Below are 20103 nucleotides of genomic sequence, written 5' to 3'. Positions count from 1 at the left end.
GAATGTGCTTTACAATTTGGTTTTAGTTTCGTTATAATCGGCGTTCTGGAAAGATCGTAATTTACATTTTATTATTTGTTGTTTCCGGTGGTGGACAATATACCCCAGGATTATATTACTATAAGTCGTAATATAAGTACATATTTTAATTTTTTTTTAGTCATTATGGCAAAAAATATATTTTTCTTTGTAAACAATACTTTTTCTCCTGTAAAAAATCACATTTAAAAAAATTTTTTATTAGTAATTTTATTTATCATGGAATCCAGTTATTCCATGATTCCAGTTATAAATCCCAATTGGCTTACTGAAAAGGAACTCCAAGTATTCACTGATGCCGAATAAGGTTTATAACAAACAACTAAGTGTACTTTTTCAAAAAAAAATTAAACAAATCCGCTGTTTTTAAGTGTATTTTCTTGTGGCGTACAAAGTACGCCACGCGTGTAGTTATGTTATAACTTGATGCGCGGGTAGTTAAAGGTTAAGTGCCCGCGAGCTGCTAATAACATCAAATATAGAAAGATGGCCTATTTTGGACACGTAGTAAGGGGAGACCGGTATAATATTCTTCAACCTATTATGATGGGTAAAATCGAAGGACGCAGAGGAATTGGTAGAAAGCAGGCCTCTTGGTTGAAGAATATCCGGGAGTGGACGGGAATAAAGAAAGCAGAACACCTATTTAGAATAGCTCGAGACAGAGACAGTTTCGCCATGTTAATCGCCAACGTCAAGGGGACTTGATAAAGCACGTTAAGAAGAAGGTTCTATTGTATCCAGTATTTTGTCATCTTCAAACAGCTTCCTAAAATAGCATGAATTAAAAAATAATAATATTATTATTTAATGCTAATTACTTATTCCAGCCTTCACAATATAATACACAAATTTATAATTTCAAAACATAAATCTTACAAAAAAAAAATACAAACTTCAACGACCTCAATTTGGTCTCGCCAACGTACGAGTATTCCATCAACAAAATCACTGATTAATTCCATACCCATAACTTTAGCTAATTTTCGGAAACGTGTTATTAAAAGTGACTTCCCAGCTCTGTTCGATACTAAAAGAAGAGTGAATGAGAAGGAAAAGGTTCAGTGACCTTCAGTTGCCTTTTATAAAACTTGTTCTTCACCTCTTTCATTATTCTCGAGGATACTAGGCACTAGGCTTGAAATTTTAAGAGAACTGTCCGTATAGATGTGTTTACATTTTACAGTTACCTTATGCAAGGAGTTCAGTAAAGCACTATACTATTAGGCCAGGGTAATAAGACAAAAATATACCCTGTTCGTGACACTCGAGCAGCCAGGGTACTGAAGCGTTTTTTCGAAAAGTAATACCTATAGGAACAAATTTTAACTATTTCCTGCGTAGGATCTGGCGGCCATTTTTATTTATAAACAATTAACTGTCAAAAAATGGCATTTTTCCCTTTTTTTTCAAATCAATGGAAAACAGTGAAACTTATGGTTTTTTTAGTACAAATATCTTTGAGATTATGGAAAAAGCTTTAAAATGACATATTACAAAGTTTGATATACTCATTTATTGTTAATATAATTGCGAAAAAAGGTCGGAATTGCAAAAAAAAATATTTTCGCAATAACTGCTGTAAAAATTAGTGTACAGGTTTGAAAATTTTTGTCAAATGAGGGTTCTTTGTTGCTTAATATGTGATAAAAATTTCAAAGCGATTCATTCAATTGTTTAAATTTTATTCGAATTGTTTATCTCAGTGAGCATTTTTTTTTTGCACTAACATAAGTCAGAAAAAATGACGTTAGAACCATTCCACAGGTGTCAAATGGAAGAGCATGAACTATATTTTCAACTTGGTTTAAAAAAAGCGAATAAAAAATGCATTTATTAGCAATAAATAATTATGCAAAAGTATCGTAAATCTTTCCTTATAAACTTTTTGAATAACTTTTTCCAAAAAAATTAACTTTTTTACCCTGTTTTAAGTGCACAACTACCAAGTAATGTTATTTATATCATAATTGATAAAAAATTGTAATAAATATATATAATTTTTTATATAACAAAATAAAAAGTTTATAAGGAAAGATTTACGATACTTTTGCATGATTATTTATTACTACTAAATGCATTTTTTATTCGCTTTTTTTAAACCAAGTTGAAAATATGGCTCATGCTCTTTCATTTGACACCTGTGGAATGGTTCTAACGTCATTTTTTTCTGACTTATGTTATTGTAAAAAAATGCTCTCTGGGATAAACAATTTGAATAAAATTTAAACAATTGAATGAATCGCTTTGAAATTTTTATCACGTATTAAGCACCAAGGAACCCTTATATGACAAAAATTTCAAAGCTATACACTAATTTTTACAATAGATATTGCGAAATTAATTTTTTTTGCAATTCCGACCTTTTTTCGCAATTATATTAACAATAAATGAGTATATCAAACTTTTTAATACGTCATTTTAAAGCTTTTTAGATAACCTCAAAGATATTTGTAATAAAAAAAACCATAAGTTTCACTGTTTTTCATTGATTTGAAAAAAAGGGAAAAATGCCATTTTTTGACACTTAATTGTTTATAAATAAAAATGGCCGCCAGATCCTACGCAGGAAATAGTTACAATTTGCTCTTACAGGTATTACCTGTCGATAAAACGCTTCAGTACCCTGGCTGCTCGAGTGTCATGGAAAAAACCTTATTACCCTGGACTATATGTCTGTCACTGCCTCGCCGTCCGAGTTGGTTGTAGCAACTACGATATGGCCAATTATTTTGAGGCAACTACAGTGCAAATATCGTTGGTGTTTAATATTGTATACGTACGTGACGCTGTAATTTTTATATTTAGTCTGTTTTATCGTAGATTTAATAAAACTTCTATGGCGCGTTGCAAATTATAAGAGATGGGAGACCTTTAAACTTGTGCATGGGGTTTCACGCGGGACACGGGACGCAGGACAGACTCTTGTCACGTCCCATATCCCGCAGTTTTCCGTCCGTCCCGTCCCGCAGCTATTTTCGCTGTTTCGTCCTGTGTCCCTATGTCCCGCGAAGCTAACTTAAATCATATTTTCTAAATAAGTAAATATATTTTTAGGTCTTTATTTCCTTAAAAATGGTTATAAATACAGGGGATACAAAAATAATCATATTAATAAATAAAAATAAATTTCGACCACGAGTCAGGATTCTGTTAACCGAGATACGATAGTACCAAGCGGCGCCGCTAGGAGGAGCACTCCAACAATGCGTCTCAGAATACTTTAACGAAACGTGGTCATTTTGTACTCTAAACCGAGTAAGGTATGAAAAAGAAAAGAAAATAATCGTTTTCGTTTTGATTCAATTCGAGTCTCTTGCCATCCTCTGACACCGTGTTTCGGGGTCTCTACCCCTTATCAAAGAGGCTATGCAAGTAGTCTACTTGCAAAGTATATTGCAAAGTAAAGAAAAAATTCAGAGTGAAATTTCCCGCCAAAAATTAAAAAAAAAATTTCAGACAGGACTTTTTGAAAGCTACAACTTTTTTATTTAAAGTTTTTGCTACCTCGATGTGGCTGAGATAAAAAATAAAAACCTAAAAAGCCTAATTAGGCTCTAGGTGGGTCACGTAACCACCTAAAGGGCTAAAAATTTCATAAAGTAAGTTTTTCTAAAAAGTGGCCTATATGGAATTCGAATTGAGTTGGGGGCATTTTTCATCATCTTACCAGGCTAGGTTCTTTTTTGCAGAAAACGTATAGGTTTGCTTACTGTGCCTATTTATTAACGAAAAAACTCGTCAATTGCGATATCTTGAGAAAAACTTATTTCCTTTATTAATCCGCCTTCTTAATGTTTTATATACAGATAATGCAATCTTGCATAGTATTTTCCTAGTATAATTAATATTTTGAGAAAAAATGAGATAAATAAAACAAAACTGCTGCATCTGAAAACGTTTTAAGGAAAATACAAGTACAAATTTTGCTTTAATCAAAATGGTATATATTAATTCTAATCAAGAAAATTTTGTTTATAGTTATAGAAATGTTATTATGACTTTATCGTTTAATGAATAGTATTAAGATAACTTTCTGTCTAATATTAACAAACATAACTTTCTAAAATAAACGAATTTAGTTTAATTAATAAAAATTCAATCAAGCACACGTGATTACTAAAACTAAATGAGAATTATTGTACAATAGGGTCGGTCGAAAAAATACTGTTTCATTTTTTAATCGCTATACCGCGGGGAACTTGCCTTTGGGGTATATCAGTAAAATGCAAAGTAAAATAAACTTATATATTTATTCAACCGCCAGCTAGCGCAACATACTTAAAATTTAGTTTTTTTCAGGAATCCAGACATTTTTTCAATTATTTTTACAATCTTTAACCAATAATATTTGAACGTACTAGTACTATGTATAGTGAAAACTGTTTAGTTAATAATTTAAAAATTACGAATTAAATTTGAAACAGACAATATCTTTTAATTTGTGGTAGCGCATAATACTCAAAAATTGGCAAAATTCACATATTAGCACCTTAAAAGAGGGTGTGGTCTAGTACGTTGTGTTGGGTGTTAATAGCACAATCCATTTTTTGTTCTTTTACTTTACACTCCATTTAACTGGAATATAATTATTATAGTGTGTTTAAAGTTATAAAGGATATAAATAAAACAACTTATAATTTTAATAACATGTTTAATTGAAACAAAAAAGAAACCAAATTGTAGCCAAACAATGTCAACAAATTAAATGAAATTTTGACTTTAAAAAGAGTCTTTTACTGATTATTTATGAGTGGGTACGTTGAAGCTGCGCTTCAACGCCATAAACTTTGTATTTATTATACAAAGCCATAAACACATAGTGTTTCCCGTGCCCAATGCATGCGTTTTAATGTACGTAATCTACGTAGAAATTGCTGTATGCGCGCCTACTCGTTCGATTTCAAATGACAAATGCTTTGAAAACATCATTCAATCACTATGTGTTTATAGCTTTGTTTAACAATATAAAAATTAATTTTTAGCAATGAAAGTAATCAAAACCGATAGAATTTGACTTGAACTTTCAAATGCGGTAAGCAGAATTGCTATTTTATTTCTCAATCAAAAGTTATTCGGGTTCAAAAATTGCAATTATGCATGAAATCGATGAAACTATGCATCCTACGAAAAAACTTGTAAAAACATTTTTGGCTTAGAATGACCCAAAAAATACAAAAAAATGTTTTGTTTTGCGAAAAATCATCACTGTTATGTGATTCCTCAAGTTCTTTGTTTATAACAATCTTATCGACATCCGGATCGACTGTTACCCAAAAAATTCGTGTTCTACGGCTCAAAATACATAAAAAAAACTTGGGTAAGTCCATCTGAATTAAGGAGGCCGTTGTACCCCCACTGGAGACAGGACTATTCTCAATTCCCGTTCAAAAGATTTTGGTGGTTTAAACTGCGTTCAATGTGAACCCTAAAATTCAAGCGTTCATGAACCCAGTTCAGATGATTTCAGAGCTTACACATGCGTAGTATTATTATATTACAATTTGACATGAAACGCTTTCATAAAATTTGTCAAAATCAGTTTGTTATCATTCGTTAAATAGATATCTAAGCATTACGATAACATTATTTGTATTTTTGTTAGATTTATTAATAAAAGTTCATACAAATAATGGCGATAGTTTTACCTTTTGCCACCTGTTGGTATTTTTCGAAAGCTACTAGAATCTAGGGATTTTTGCATTGCTAATAGACGGAGAGGCAGCGCTGAAAAATCTATTTGAATTTACTAAAACTAGATTTTTTACAGTTGATTACTGTGAGTGTGTAGAGAAACATACTGCGGTCGGTCAAGCAAAACGTAGAACAGGGGTTACTGAGAGGGTATCAAAGTTGCTTTCCTACAAAGGTAATTATTTCCATTTACTAAGGCTGAAAATCAGTACACACATTCTAAATTAAATATAAATAAAAGTTATTATAGTCGGTCAGCTGTATGATGGGACAGAGCCGGTCGGTCGGCCCCAATAGTCGATTGAGGAAATGAAGCATTTTGGTTCGCAATTTTTTCCTCCAGCATGGATTTACTTGAAATTTTCACAGAAGGTAGGAAATAGTCCAAGGATCATTTTCTATATCATGCCGCTATCATACGCTAAAATCTTGGGGGTGGTTGCCACCCCATCTCGGGGCTTGGAATTTTTTATTACATTTTAACCATATAATTCGATGTAAAGAGTGATTCTAAGAAAAAATTTTTTTACATTTTCTTCGTAAAACTAATATTTTTCGAGTTATTCGCGCTTGAAAATAACAGTTTTTCGACGAAAAAATCGACTTTTTAGAGGGTTTTTGAGAATATCTCGAAAAATATGCATTTAATCAAAAAAACTGTAGATATCAAAATTGTATCTTTTAGTAACACAAACCAAATTCTTTTCCAATAATATCTTTAAGACCAATACAAACCGAGATACGGCATGTTAAAGGTTATCTTTTTTCGTCAAATGCATAATTTGAAAATATTCAAAGCCAAATAATGGGAAAAATTTGCATTTTTCGAGGAAAACTTAAATAATCTTTTTTCAAGTATACAATGAGACCTTTCAAAAAAAATAATAAAAAGTTTCTAGCATGAAAATTAAGCGACTTAATCAAAAAAATGTCGACACCTTGTAACGAAATAAGCGATGGATTACCCCGCTAATTGAAATAATATTCGAAAATATTACCTCAACTAACCAAGATAGCCATCGTTACACCCCTAGCTTAGCTCAGTCACTCAGGTGTGTGTTCGTCTTGTCCTAAACTCAGATATGAACTATGAAAATTGGAATGGAAGCAAACAAAACATAGTTTTTAACTAATCATGTTTATTGTTCATAAAGATATAATAAATAAAATGACTTAGTAAATTGCATTAACAAATGTATTCAAATTCTTGCCAAAAACTAACAATTCTGGATTATACTTATGGCTTTTGGTAGCTGATGGTATCTTCTTGATGTCGTATGGTACTGCTGCTGGTTCTGCAACGGGCTCTGGGGTTGTAGGTGTTGTATTCCACCAGGCCTACGGATGTTGATCGTTGCAGTCTTGGTTATGTGGTTGCAGCCCTGATGACATGGTCCTCGTTGTTGTATCGCCGGCGATTTGAGGGTTGTTGAAACTCCCGGAGGGAGAAAAGTGGTTTCTTTCCAAAAAACTATAAAATAGAGACACATATCAATCATCAAGAAGAAAAACCAACGTGTGCCATCTGCCGTTCTAATCGTCAGAAAGAGTAGCAGATGACAAGAATAAATCAAATGAAATTTAGATGAGAATAGTTAAAATTCTGATTACCAAACGTGCATACATGTAAATTAAAAGATAATTATATTTGAAACTAAAATATCAGAACACATGGTCTGACAGTGGAAGTTAGGTTAGATAAAAAAAACAATATAAAAACTGTTAGATGGAGAAATATAATTACAATATTTTTATCCTTACCCCAAGAGATGATTTGATGAAATAGAAATGATTTATTTTTCGAATTACATGCCTTTTTAAGGATTAATTTTTTCCTTCCAGTGTATGTCAGGGAGTAGGGGGTCAAGTCGATGAAGTGACACTGTCATTGAAAACGACGTTTAAAATGACAACCAAGTACTATGAAGTAGCGGCATGTTCCGTATTGAAAATACAGATATTTGGAGAGTATGAATATACAAGGTATGTTCAGTATGATGATTTAAATGAAAGAGATATATTAAATAGAAGATAATAAAAGAAGGTAATAAAAGAGAGCGCCAACCGATTTTTAAAGGGGAAAATGGGTAAACCAATTAGAAGAAGATAATTATTAATGAAATATTAAACAAAATATGGTAAAATAATTCTTTAAAAATAAAATATCAAAGATGTGACGTTTGTAACGTTACAACCTGCTTTTCTCTACGAAAAATCAGTGAAAACAACCCCCTAACTATCTTCCTAATTCAAAATGGGTCGTCACCTTTCTGTAGTTCCTTTTATATTTATATTATCAATACACTCAAGGAGTTACCTATATAAAATGCCTAATTTTGAAAAAATATACTGTGTACTGATTTTCAGCCTTAGTAAATGGATTTAATTACCTTCGTAGAAAAAAAAGCAACTTTGATACCCTCTCAGTAATGAGACCCCTCAAAAATGATTTTGTACGATTTTTAAAGAACTATAAGACTGTGTAAATTAAATTCCGTAAGATGCCTTAGTTTTTAATTGGGGCTAGTTTAAAGGGCTCGAATAAGGGGGTGTTTGCTGGTAAATAGAGGTTTTAAACAGCTGTATTTGGCTAACTATTCACTGTAATGAAAATCTATGTACAGGGTAATTTTAGTCAATAAAAAAGCTACAATTTAGTAGTTTATAATTTTTTTCATATCTTCAGTATTTTCGGAGATATTTTGAAGTAAAAGGTGAAAAATACCAAATTGCAAAAAACCATTTTTTTCTTTAAACTCCAATTTTTCCAAAATTAGGCTTTTTAAATAGGTCAAACTCCTTGAGTGTATTGATAATATAAATATAAAAGGAACCACAGAAAGATAAAGACCAATTTTGAATTAGGAAGGTAGTTCGGGGGTTGTTTTCACTGATTTTTTCGTAGAGAAAAGCAGGTACCGACATTTTTTTGTAAGTCGCTTAATTTTCATGCTAGAAACTTTTTATTATTTTTTTTGAAAGGTCTCATTGTATACTTGAAAAAAGATTATTTAAGTTTTCCTCGAAAAATGCAAATTTTTCCCATTATTTGGCTTTGAATATTTTCAAATTATGCATTTGACGAAAAAAGATAACCTTTAACATGCCGTATCTCGGTTTGTATTGGTCTTAAAGATATTATTGGAAAAGAATTTGGTTTGTGTTACTAAAAGATACAATTTTGTTATCTACAGTTTTTTCATTAAATGCATATATATTTTTCGAGGTATTCTCAAAAAACCCCCTAAAAAAGTCGATTTTTTCGTCGAAAAACTGTTATTTTCAAGCGCGAATAACTCGAAAAATATTAGTTTTTCGAAGAAAATGTAAAAAACATTTTTTTCTTAGAATCACTGCCTACATCGAATTACTTGCTTAAAATTTAATAAAAAATTCCCACCCCCGAGATGGGGTGACAACCACCCCCAAGGTTTTAGCGTATGATAGCGGCATGATATAGAAAATGATCCTTGGACTATTCCCTACCTTCTGTGAAAATTTCAAGTAAATTCATGCTGGACGAAAAACTTGCGAGCCAAAATGCTTCATTTCCTAAATCGACTATTGAGACCGGCCGACCGGCTCTGTCCCGTCATACAGCTGACCGACTGTAACAACTTTTATTTATATTTAATTTAGAATGTGTGTACTGATTTTCAGCCTTAGTAAATGAAAATAATTACCTTCGTAGGAAAGTAACTTTGATACCCTCTCAGTAACCCCTGTTCTACGTTTCGCTTGACCGACCGCAGTATGTTTCTCTACACACTCACAGTAATCAACTGTGAAAAATCTAGCTTTAGTAAATTCAAATAGATTTTTCAGCGCTGCCTCTTGGTCTATAACAAACATTAAGGTGTAGAACGTGAACTGTTAATGATAATCGCATTTCCCATCATAACCCAAGTTCAAGGATGAACCTCAGTCAGTTGAACTATATATTAAGTTAGTTATGAGAAATCGAATCTTGTCCCATAATACAGTGATGAACGCCCTAATAACCGGCAAAATAACGCAAAAGATGGAAAACATATTAAGTTGTGTGATAAAAAAGAATGAAGCTAGTAGAGTTGGAAAATTTAGCGATAAAAACCTATAAATTTACATTCTACCTACTTATAATTTCCCACCTTTAGACGTATCGAACGAGTTTGACTGTCATTGCCACTCTGACAGTGACAATTTTAGTTGAAATACTCTTGTTATACGTCTAAAGGTGGGAAACAATTAATATAATGTAAATTAATAGGTTTTTATCGGTAAATGTCCCACCTCGGCTAGTTTCATTTCTTTTTATCTCACAACTTAATATGTTTTCCATCTTTTGCGTTATTTTGCTGGTTATTAGCCTGCTCATCACCGTATATGTATATTTATCAAGCTCTCAGAGGATATTATGACTATTGAAGCAATTTATATTTCATTCTTTTTCTTTGTCTATAACTAATAAATGTTGTTTATTTTACATTATCACTTGTTTTCACATTAATTCGCACAATGATGGACATCCTTGTTTGCACCTTGTCTGATAATTCACGGGTAACCAGTTATTTGTCGTCAAATAACAGACACATCTTCATCATGGAAGTCGGTGTTTGGTCGATAAGTTGCTAAAATGGGACAAGAACGAGCACCTTCCTGTTTTTTTTTCAGTATAGTATGCCGTCACACACCGTGAAACAAGTTCATTACTTATTAAAAGCAAAAAAGTAACAAGAGGCTTCATTTCTTTGGAGCAACGCCTGTATCGTTGTTTGCTTCTTTCTGCTTTGTTCGTTTATTTCGTTAACTTGTTGCCTAATTGAATTTGATAAATATATGTAGACATTCATTTGTGGCGGGAGATAGGTCGTCTGCAATGCGGTGATGAGATAGGAAATGGCAAAGGTGAACGTATACTATATAAAAAGCTTAGGGCAGGATTTTTCAGGAAAATGTAATACGAGCTGCTTCCCATGTCAATACGGAACTTGTACATTTTTGTTTTATTACATAATAATGATCAGTTTAGTTTAAAAATAGGATTTCCAAAATTTCACGCCTCCAAAACTCAAATAACTTGGAAGTACAAATTTAAAATCTTTTGTGTATCAAACGATAGAAAAAGCGCGCGAATCCTTGTAACGTTATATCATAATATTTAATGACATTTCTCATGTCTAATATAAAATTATATACCCCTTTGTTTACTTTGGAGTTGAATACATTTTTTTAAGAGATAGTACGTATTGAATTGTGTATACCCTATTCCACGAACATACGCCTGTTTTGGATTACTTCGACAACGAATATTTTACTGTGCAAAATAAGAAGAACGAAAGTAAATTGCAAATTACATTGTTGTTTATTGGAATAATTATTAGCGCCATTTACTTTCTTACTTCTTATGATGCACAGTAAAATATTTGTTGTCGAAGTAATCCAAAACAGGCGTATGTTCGTGGAATGACCCATATGAATGTGGTTAATATGAAAAAGAAAAGTAAATATTATAAGTGTTATCTAGTACCATTTTGTGTTAAAGTACAACCATTAAAACCCCCAATAAAATATTTATTAGATTACTAGTCGATAAGGAAAAGTGGTAACGTACATGCGGATAGGATATTAAAGTCATTTCAGTTCAAAAAACTCTAACATGAACTAAAACCACTTCTATGTAAAAGGTATATTTAATTAAATTTTAAAAATCCCAATGGATTAAATAAAATAGGTTCATTCAGAACGTTTCCGGACCTATCAGTCCATCATCAGTGAATTCGTATATACTTGCTAACTAGCCCCAGAACCAAACAATGGTTGTACTTATAATTTAATCTACATTATAGTATTGTGAAATTGGAAAGGCTAAACGCCGATGTTAAAAGAATACCTCCGGGAACATGGTGAGACTCTAAACGAGAACCCTAACAACCATCTTGTGCCAACGAGGTCTCCCAAGTGACAAAAGAAGAAGATATTTTTTCTTTAAATCATATATCCCATACGTTATATTATAATGATATCAATCTCGGACATTCTTTCATAATTACAGCAAAAAGCTCACGGGAACGTAATAAAATCGACAAAACGTGTCAGGAATAAAAATATCCCCCGATCCTATAGTAAAGTCAAGTGCTCTGATCTAATTAGAAAGGTGTGTCTTATAATTGTAATTGAGATTTACATTTTTATGACACGAAAATCCTTGACCTGTTTAATTATATAGCGTCCTGGGTGCTCCGTTTTAGAAGTCTCATTAACTTTTGTATCTACTTAGGATGATCTCATTAACTTGAAGAAAATAAATTTAAAGTGTATTTTAATTAATTTTAACGAAAACAGATTTTTTACTAGACCAAATTAATTTTTAGATGGTTTTGATTAATCATCTTTACTGTCCTTATCAGGAATCAGTTTAACTGTCAAATCAGGTCTTATTTTTAGCCACTCGTTTTTTTGTGCTTATTAGAAGCATACTATACGAGTGCGGGTCAATAAGCCCGTGAATTTCTAATTACATAGTTTGAAAATTTTGAAATTTTCGTGTTTTAATAATTATTTTAAACGAAAGTACATAACTTTAAAAATACTCTCTAAAAATTTCAAATTTATCGTAGCAAAATTACCGGAAATACAGCATGTTGAATATCCCCACCTTTGACTCACTTTGAACAGCTGTTTTCCTTCTCTTTTGTAAATTACTCCGCCATTCAAAAACATATTTCGGCGTGCGACACTTTACGATGTGACAAACAAAAAGAAATTTAAAATAAAAGTTGTCAAAACTTTAAACCCGTTTTTCTCAAAACTTCTTTTTTCAAAGGCAGTGGACGTTGTAACTCAAAAACTACTTGACCGATCCACCTGAAATTTTCCATTTTCTTTAGACATTTCGCGAGGTAACGCTTTCGGGATATTTTTTGTGTTATGCTTATCTTTTGTTTAACAATAAAAAATACATATGTTCATTTTCACCATTTTTTACAGAAATTTGTTATTTTTACTTCTGGGTGATACTAAACTCAAAAAAAATAATCGTTGAAATTAAAAAAACTCAACAGCGTTTACCTCGAGATTATCAACTCATAAGCTAATAAAATCTTTTTGAATTTTTTGATTCCATTGTATCCAATGACGGGTTCTGATGTCTACCGCAAAATCCATTTTTTTGGGTGGTCTGTAAAAATTTGCCACAATTCGCTTATTTTTCAATATTTTACCTTGAAATTTTGTTTGAATATTCTTTTGAATTGTACTAAATATGATTATTTAATTTGAAAAAAAAAAATATGAAAAATAATCTTTTAAGAAACGCTTTTCCTTAGTTATGAGTGATCAAGATTAAAAATATTAAAAAATCAACTAAAAAGCAAAAAATAAAAAAAATCAAACTCGATGGATTATTCGAAAAAAACGTTCGTTAAAAAAATGAAAAAGCCTAACAATTTCGTTAAAGAAAAGCGTGGGGCGCTATCGTCAAACCGTTTATTCGGTGAAGACGCGCCCCACGCTTTTCTTTAACGAAATTGTTAGGCTTTTTCATTTTTTAACGAACGTTTTTTTCGAATAATCCTTCGAGTTTGATTTTTTTTTTATTTTTTGCTTGATTTTTTTATAATATTTTTAATTTTAGTCACTCATAACTAAAGAAAAGCGTTTCTTAAAAATTTTTTTTTCATATTTTTTTTACTTTTTAGTCTTACACTTTTCAAATTTGTCATTAAAATATATCGTCATGTTTAAAAAAAAAAGGATGAAAGTATATGATAAACACATTTTTTGCATTTATTTCAACATTTGATACATACATTGTACATTTTCTGTAATTCCTTCATACATTTCTTAAATCAAAATCATTATTTACACCTATTACAGTCTTCGCAGTCTTTCCATCTCTTCTAATGCTTTACTATTGCACGGTGTAGACCCTGTTAATTTCTCGCAATGCAGTTCTTCGATGCGCAAGCCGTCTAAAGGTACGTATCCATACAAGGGTAAACCTCGCTCGGTGTAGCAGCTCCACATAGTGGATACGTCAGTGATCGAAGCTCGGCGATCACCCTTTTCGATTCAACCGGTTTGCGGTTTATATGTAGGGGAGCGCATGCCGTATCCGAGTAGCTACACCGAGCGGGGTTCACTCTTGTAAGGATATGTACAGGGTGATCAGTTAAGGGTAGCGAGCGGCCATATCTCATAAAATATTGGTCGTATAGATTTGAGAAAAAAAATCATGATAAAAGTCGCCAAGAGAAATTGCTGGAAATTATTTTCGAGTTTGTCAAACGTCCGCTAGAGGGCGTAACAACCAACACAAAGTAGAAAAATGGGATTTTTATAGAATTTTGTCTAATGAAAGTTTATCGATAATATCATTTTCATATTTACAGACCATTTCCATACATTTTTTGTCTAAAACGTTTTGTTCTATCTATCAAAATAAAGCGGTGGGGGAAGTTCAATTGTTTTTGAAGTTATACTTCTTTACGCGCATATGAGGGTGAATTTTAATAGGATTAAAACCTTTGATCCCGGCGCAGTCGCATTACAACTTTGTTCTGATTGGATGTTCAAATGACATGACAAAGATTATCCAATATGGCAGCTGTATCACAGCTGTGGGACTGTGGTTTGGTTATGTATGGTGTATGGTTGTTGCGTTTTAAAATTTGTAGGAAGAGAAACAACAAACAAAAAGTTAGTTAATGGTTATACTGCCTTTTTAAATAGTTTTCATATTATATTTTTGGACTTATTAACATAGAAGAGATGATTGTTGCATGTCAATGTGAAAGCCCATCAAACTGTGACTAATATGAGTGCCGCAAAATTACTGATAAAAAACCTATTAGCTCGAAGTCGTAGAGAACTGTGGATAACAACAATCAACCGGGACGATCTACGATCTCGCTTATTCAAAGCTAAAGAATCTTACACTGGCAAGTGTTTTAAAAATAGTAGATCAAATTTTGTTATGATATTGTCAAATTGTGAAACGTCAAAATATTTATATTTCATTTATTAACATTAATATTAATAATACAACTTGCGCAATTTGAAAAATGTGGTTTAAAAGGTTTTTTATTATAATTTTGTGTCTTTGGATTTGTCTTCCTTGGGCGTAAAATAATAAAACATCTATTTTTATATTTCACTTGTCACCGTGATATATAAATATGTATATCTGACACGTTAATAGTATGTGCCTCGATGGTCTTGTTGGTAGAGCATTGGACCAGAGATTGAGAACTCGCAAGGTTGCGGGTTCAATTCCTGGACGATTCATACTTTTTTCGTTTTTTTTTAATATTTGGCATTGTTAAGTTTTGGTTAAATTTTGGTAATTATTGTTAATTTTTTGTATTGTAACTGTTAAGTAGGTATATTTATTTCGTTGAAATTATATTATAATAGAAGTATAACTTCTTACGTGCGTACAAAGTACACACACATTCTTTTTTTTAAACAAACCAAGATTTCTTCCGTTTCTTTTGACCGATTTTAGCAAACTTAGGCTCATATGAAAGAGCATAATTTGCACTACAAAACGCTTATTTGTTTTGAATTTTTGACGTTTGCTGTCGCCGCTAGATGGCGTTAACTGAAATGGTAGCAAATTTTTGAGTTTGTTTAAAAAAAAACAAATGTAATGGTATATTAATTTTTATATATTTTAAAAGAGGATAAATTTCTCTATAATTTAATGAAAAGAATTTATTATCTACCTTTTTTTGAACCGTTGATATTGACCAAAATATAATTTTATTACATTAAAAAATGGCACGCCACTGTTTTTTATCGAAATAAAAATCAGTTTTGTAATCTCTTATTAGTTGCTAACAAAAATAACCTCTTGACTTTTTTTCGTTAGACAAACGGTTTTAGATTGAAAAAAAAAAGTAAATTAGTATGTTTCGAGATATGGGCGCCCCATGTAAACATATCTTATTTTTTCAATCCAATGGCCAATACCGACTGTAACTAGACGGACTGTATGAGAGGTTTACCTGTATAGTATCATTTTTAAATAACAATATCTTTGACATAGGTATATCAATATAAAATAAAATGTGATCACTATCTGCAAATACAATTTTTTTCATTTTTTAAAATGGTACACCCTGTATATTAGTATTGCATTTTATAGTAAATATTACAGGCTTTCTTTTGATATCAGGTTGTATGTACCTAGCATGTTTTGTTTTGTAGATATTTAAAAAAGAACTATATATTTTATGTTTTTACGGATTTTTTATTACTAAACACACATTAAGATATCATATTTTACCATACTAATAATAGTTATTTATGATATAAGTGTTTAAAGTACACGTTTATATGACACGCATATGAAAGTTTGCAGATTGAGCGACGCGAGTTCTGCAATTCACATGAGTGCCTTAAAAATGTACTTTTTAACACGCATATCATACAATATTTTTTCTACAAACGTAATTACAGGACAATATCTACAAAAACTTTTACTTGAACTTGACTGACATCAAAATTTCCTATACGGTCAATACGAACTGAAGTGTCTTAAAAAGTTTAAAGCACTAGTGCCTTAAAGTATCATTTTTAACGCTCGTATGGAGTGCTAAAAATTGCATTTTTAACACGGTTGTAGAAAAATGTAGTTAATATGCATAAACTAATTATTAAATTACATAAACAACCAATTTTAAAGTCTACCTTAGTATTTTTTCTACCCTAGCAGGTAGTAGCATCGGCAATCCGATCGCTGCCGATACAGTGGACGCAGTATGAAAAATGAATCCGATGCGTACGATGCGGACCTGTGTACGTTTACCTTAAAGAGGCGACGGGCGACAGTCCTCTGACTATATCCCTCTCGTAGTGATGCAATTACCCATGATACTATAAATAACAAGATAGTATCTTCCCGTAGCGCAAATACGTCCGAGTTCGCGCATCGCATGACGTAACTGGAGACCGGAATTTGAATTCTTGTTGTTAGCTTATAGTCCAGGCTGTATCGTCGCCCCCGTTAGGTAACATTTCCGATTCGACTTTGTTACACAAACTCACTTAAAAAGAGTTCCTTATAACAAATATACAGAATGCCGCGGTCGGAAAATTGTTTAAAACATTTTTTAAACAAATTCAAAACATCATTTTATCACTTCAAAAAATCAATTTTTTCACTTCGTATAATCTTTTTTGATTCTTTGTGTCATAATGAGCCAAAAAGGTCTCTTGTAATTTTTTCTCTAAAATTGACTGTTGTTAAGTTATACTCGATTTAAAATGTGAAAAACGCGAAAATTGCCATTTTCAAGGCTTCTGTATCTGTAGAGTAGGGAGTGTGAGTCAAGTCCCACAGCACTTAGGCCACAATTGACCCATTGTACATCCTCCCAGGGGGTTGTCGTCCTTAGTTCATTATCCATCCTGCCATTTCCAGGAAGGTGGACAAATCACCTGGTGACATCTCCCCTATATCGGCAGGTGTAGGCCAAGGCTCGCCGAACGCATACTCTCGTATTGACGATAACTCCGGACATTCACATAGGACATGCTCGACAGTTTCGTCATCTCGTTCACACCTCCTGCATAGAGATGTGTCTACTAGCCCCAGTGTGTGGAGGTGTTTTCTTAGTTGACAATGGCCAGTTAAAAAACCAACGGTCAAGCGTAGGTTTTTCCTGGTCATTCTCAAGTACTTTTCTGATGCTGACTTCCCAAGGTTCCTTAGTGTTACCCTGGCAAGTCTACATCCTGGCCCTTCTTCCCATCTTCTTACGGTTTGCGAGTGGGAGTGACATTTGACAGTTTCCGCGATTGTTGTAGTCGACAAGCCAAAAAGATCACAAGGTCCTAAGAGTCTTAGGCCTGCTGCCCTTCTAGCCAGCTGGTCAGCAATGCGGTTGCCTTTATTTCTGTTGTGTCCTTTAACCCATCTCAGGATGATGTTGTTACCATCCGAAGCTTGGGCTAGTGATTCATGACACTCCATTACTAGCCCTGATATGACGCGTGGTCTGTTCAGGGTTAGTAGCGCTTGTCTGCTGTCTGTGCAGATTATTACAGTTTTGCCGGCTATACCTTTCCCGATTATCTCTTTTGCAGCTATGGAGATACCAGCCAGTTCAGTCTGAACTACGCTGGCATTTTTGCCCATGCCCCATTTTATACTAAGGTTCAATGATCTGGAGTATATTCCACATCCTGAGCCTTCTTTCGTTTTGGAGCCATCGGTGTAGATGCAATATGCATTTGCCACGTTTGACTCCCTATGTTGACTTGTTTCGATTTTGTAGGGTTTGTCGAAGACAAACGTAGGTTTAATTGAGTCGCATCCATGGCCCGCATGCAGCTGGGGCAGTGCCTCCAGCTCACCCCGCCAGAAACGACATCTCAATTGTCCCATTCCTACATCAAGGTTTGCACCCGCTGAGCGTAACCTCATCATCGTCATCAGCGCCACCTCTCTGACATATATGTCTAAAGGGGTAATGCCAATGAGCAACTCCATTGCAGCAGTTGGTGTTGTTTTCATGGCACCTGTTATATTTAGGCAAGCCATCCGTTGAATATGGTTTAGTTTGTTGATCGCTGTTGCCTGTAGCACTTTTGGTACCCAAGCAATGGCTCCGTAAGTTAGCATTGGCCTAATGACAGTAGTGTAGATCCAGGCGACCACCCTGGGCGAAAGGCCCCAAGTGCGTCCGACCGTTCGCCGACACTGTTCATAGGCAATATATGCTCTTTTAGCTCTACTATCTAAGTGAGAGTTCCATGTTAACTTCCTGTCAAGGGTAATACCAAGGTATTTCACCTCTTCAGAGAAATTCAGACTGCAGTTTAGAATCCTAGGGGGTATTAAGCCCGTGATCCTTCTTTTTCTGGTGAAGAGGACCATCTCTGTCTTTTTTGGATTTATAGACAGTGAGTGTTCCTTACACCATGTTTCTATTAGTCTGAGAGCAACTTGTAATCTCTCGCATAGTGTGTTCTCAAACTTACCGCTTTGCAAGACGGTTATATCGTCTGCATAGGCTATTGTGTAGAAACCGTTCTTGCTGAGTTGGTAAACCAGGGTATCCAACACTATGTTCCAGAGGAGTGGTGATAGCACCCCCCCTTGTGGACATCCCCTCGTAACCATCCCTCTAACCAAAACGTCTTCTACATTTATGCTTATTGCTCTATTTGACAGCATACTGAATATCCATTCGCTCACGGCCAGGGGGACATTCCTGACATTGAGCTGTTGGGTGATGGTTGGGAAAGTTGTTTTATCAAACGCTCCCTCAATGTCTATGAATATACCTAGGGTGGATTCTTTATTATCCAGCGATCTTTCAATTCTTCCCACTACTTGATGAAGTGCAGAATCGGTAGATCTTCCCGAAGTATATGCATGTTGATTTGGATGAAGTGGATTATGAACCAGAACTTCATCTCTTATGTACCTCTCGCATAGCCTTTCCATCGTTTTCAAGAGAAAAGATGTCAGGCTAATTGGTCGGAAAGCCTTCGGTAGGGTGTAATCCATCCTACCTGGTTTTGGTATGAAGACCACACGTACCTCTCTCCACTCTCTAGGAATATATCTCAGAGCCAAGGAGGCTCTGAACATTCCCACAAGGTGCGGCAAAAGAATATCCAGTCCCCACCGTAGTAGGGCTGGATATATGCCGTCAGGCCCTGGTGACTTAAAAGGGGCGAAGCACGATATGGCCCATCTTATCTTTTCCTCACTAATTAATGTTCTGGCAAGATGCCAGTCATTTGGTGTGGGTATGATTATTTCTTCCGTCCAGTTTGGTGCTTTTGAAATACTAGAACCGGGGAAGTGTGTTTTCATCAGGACCTCAGCACTTTCGCAAAGGTTGGAAGTTTTGCTTCCATCTTCCTTTGTTAGTATGCTGATATGCCGATGTGGATCTTTTGAGAGCGCTTTTTGTAGCCTGGAAGCTTGCGGAAAATCTTCGATTTCCTCACAGTAGGCTCTCCAAGCAGCTCTTTGTTTTTGTCTACAGACTTTCTTAAACTCTCTGAGGTTTGATTGATAAATATCCCAATCCTCTTTGAGTTTGGTGCGTTTTGCTTTATTAAAAGAAGTTCTTGTTGTCTTTCTAAGGTGTTCCAGTTCAGTGCACCACCAAGAGTTGGTTTTGCGACTTTCCTGGACCATCCTTATCGGACAGGATTTTTTATAAGCGTAGCTTATTTTATTTTGGATAGATACCGTGTACCTTTCCAATTCTGTATTAGTTCCTGGAGTTAAAGCCTTTTCATTCCGCAGAGCATCTTCTAAGAGGCGGTTGTAGAGTTCTACATCCGTCCACCTAGGGTCGCGAGATTTGATAAGGCTTTTTTCCAGACTAATAATATAGGTCAACCAGCGGTGATCAGACATAG

At 33.8% G+C, this 20103-nt stretch overlaps 1 protein-coding gene and 1 long non-coding RNA gene across 5 annotated transcripts in view; one reads left to right on the top strand and one right to left on the bottom strand.

Moving 5' to 3' along the window:
* The window catches only part of LOC114331514 (uncharacterized), a 741127-nt gene that overhangs the window by 145542 nt on the left and 575482 nt on the right, over positions 1-20103 (top strand). The gene's annotated exons all lie outside the window — the stretch shown is intronic.
* LOC126891907 (uncharacterized) lies at positions 6853-7856 on the bottom strand. Its single transcript, XR_007700610.1, has 2 exons — positions 7495-7856; positions 6853-7204 (listed from the first exon to the last, which is right to left on the bottom strand). It is a non-coding gene; the product is annotated as an uncharacterized LOC126891907 (long non-coding RNA).

This window comes from Diabrotica virgifera, chromosome 9 (assembly GCF_917563875.1).
Source record: "Diabrotica virgifera virgifera chromosome 9, PGI_DIABVI_V3a".
NCBI lineage: Eukaryota > Metazoa > Arthropoda > Insecta > Coleoptera > Chrysomelidae > Diabrotica > Diabrotica virgifera.
Note: the sequence above shows the minus strand (reverse complement) of the source record. Positions and strands in the feature narration are given on the sequence as shown.